Raw genomic sequence first — 2,716 nt, 5'->3', positions numbered from 1 at the left:
TACCTTGAGGTGAACAAGGTCACTGATGCAGACCTTCAGAGAGTGACCTTTTTCAGCGTCTGTGGGAGTACCACAGTCCTGAACATCCGAACACCCACCAGGGAAAAGATCAAGGTAATGGTGCACATTGGAGGAATACCGTGCGAGATGGAGGTTGACACTGGGTCGGTGCTCTCAGTCATCTCAACAGACACCTTCCACTGAGTGAGTCCCAGGGAAGTAGACCAACAACTCGAGCCATGTCTGGGCAAAGCCCTGGGGCATGCCAATGCCTTCAGTCATCTGCCGCTACTGGGCCCTACCGCCAACCCATCTCTTGCTCATGGGGTCATGCAGCTAGAAGATCTACCCCAACCACCTCTCCTTGCTTCAGACATCACCACCCACTCTGCTAAGAAGCTCACGCAGGATCCCTTGTGGGTATGGAGGTGGTGGCTTGCCGGCTGGCTGGACATTGAGTTCCAGCCCTTCAGTTCCCACCAGCATGAGTTATCAATCCACAAAGGATGCCTGCTCTGGGGGAACAGAGTTGTCTTCCCACCCAGGCTGCATCAGCGTGTGTTGGAGGTGCTTCATGTGGGGCACCCGGGGATTACCAGGATGAAGGATCTGTGTGGTGGCCAGGGATGGACCAAGCGGTGGAAAGATGGGTCTTGCCCCGACATGTCTCACCCCAACATGCCACAGGCCCCTGTGCACCCATGGGAGACAATGCGCACACCGTGGTTGTGGCTCCACATTGACTTTGCCAGGCCTTTCCAAGGGCACGTATTCCTCATCATGGTGGACTCATTTTCAAAGTGGCTGGAAGTGATTTCCACATTGGCCATGACATTCACAGTAGTCATTCACTCTTTAAGGTGCCTGTTTGTGACCCATGGACTGCCAGATGCCATCGTCTTGGACAATAGCACACAGTTCACCTCCCAGGAATTCCAGAGGTTCCTCGAGAACAATGCCATCCAACACATCACATCCACGCCTTTCCACCCATCAACTAATGGACAGGCAGAAAGAATGGTGAGGTCCACCAAAGGCTCCCTCTGTAGATTAGGCCAGGGGGATTTGAGCCAGTGATTGGCCAATTTCTTATTGTGGCAGCACATCACCCTGCACTCCACTATGGGACCGAGCCCAGCAGAACTGCTGATGGGATGACAGCTTACCACACTGCTTGATTGGCTCTACCCAGACTTAGCTCCAGAGGTTTTGGAGCCTCCAAGAACTATGGGGAAGATCTGATCTGGGTTCGGGCATCAGTGCTCAGGGAGACTGTGCCGGTCTCCTACGAGGTGGCCAATGCCACCGGCAGAACACTCTGGAGACACATCGACAGCTACGGCAGCGTTGGCCGGAGTGGGTGCTGGGCCCAGACAGAAACTATTCACCCTGCACCACTGATGCAAGGGCTGATTCAGCAGTGGCGGCTGAGGAGAGTGGAGATATTCCAGTGGCACCAAGCTGTCCAAAAACTCCAGCGAGCTCAAGAGACTCCTGCTCTTCTCCTAGAAGCAACAAAACACAATTTCCCGTGCAATAACAATGTCTCCCTATTTTATTTACAGTAGTTGCATAATTTAACAGAAAACTATACCACATGTAACCAGTCCTAGGAAAAATTATTTTGCAGGCGTCATATATGCTCCAAAGTCAATACATAAAGTGTCCAGTGCTTCAAGTGCTCTATTAATATTGCAACAGGTATTAAAGTGCAAATGCTTCCTAGCACCATGTACACACTAATTCTTTCATTCAAGCTCGCCTTATGTTCCAACTGGAATTGGGTATAGTCCAAGATTTAGTTCCAATAAACTGTGTAGTTCACAGATTACAAGTAGACCTTTGCGTGTATTCTTTAGGTGTACATTGATAATTCTGTGGCATCAGTATTCTAACGGAAGGTCCAGATCACCATTGTATCTGTTTCCAAGCTCTTTCTCAAAGAACACAGTTGTCAAAGGTTCATGCAGCTACCACTCCATACTAGTCATCAATTGGTGAAAATTGGAAAATTGATGACTAGTATGGAGTGGTAGCTGCATGAACTTTTGACAACTGTGTTCTTTGAGAAAGAGCTTGGAAACGGATACAATGGTGATCTGGACCTTCCGTTAGAATACTGATGTCACAGAATTATCAATGTACACCTAAAGAATACACGCAAAGGTCTACTTGTAATCTGTGAACTACACAGTTTATTGGAACTAAATCTTGGACTATACCCAATTCCAGTTGGAACATAAGGCGAGCTTGAATGAAAGAATTAGTGTGTACATGGTGCTAGGAAGCATTTGCACTTTAATACCTGTTGCAATATTAATAGAGCACTTGAAGCACTGGACACTTTATGTATTGACTTTGGAGCATATATGACGCCTGCAAAATAATTTTTCCTAGGACTGGTTACATGTGGTATAGTTTTCTGTTAAATTATACAACTACTGTAAATAAAATAAGGAGACATTGTTATTGCACGGGAAATTGTGTTTTGTTGCTGCTATACTTACCGTGCTTCTCCTAGAAGGGCAGAACCCATTGCCAACTCTGGGCCACCAGTCAGTGGACTGTCAATTACAGAGAGGTTACGTAGGTTTCAGAGGGCTCGCTATCCCTCGTTATACCCTGGAGACTTCATTTGCAAAGGGGTGTCCCAAACTTACGGGGGAGGGGTGTTGTGTATTGCTGGAGCTTGAGTATGAAAGAAGGCTCCTGAGGC

The 2,716-nt window shown here is 47.8% G+C and overlaps 1 pseudogene; it reads left to right on the top strand.

Moving 5' to 3' along the window:
* The first annotated feature begins 330 nt into the window (after nucleotides 1-330).
* Nucleotides 331-1,158, top strand: LOC129335101 (uncharacterized protein K02A2.6-like; annotated as a pseudogene).
* The last annotated feature ends 1,558 nt before the right edge of the window (nucleotides 1,159-2,716 follow it).

Source organism: Eublepharis macularius, chromosome 8 (assembly GCF_028583425.1).
Source record: "Eublepharis macularius isolate TG4126 chromosome 8, MPM_Emac_v1.0, whole genome shotgun sequence".
Lineage (NCBI taxonomy): Eukaryota > Metazoa > Chordata > Lepidosauria > Squamata > Eublepharidae > Eublepharis > Eublepharis macularius.
Note: the sequence above shows the minus strand (reverse complement) of the source record. Positions and strands in the feature narration are given on the sequence as shown.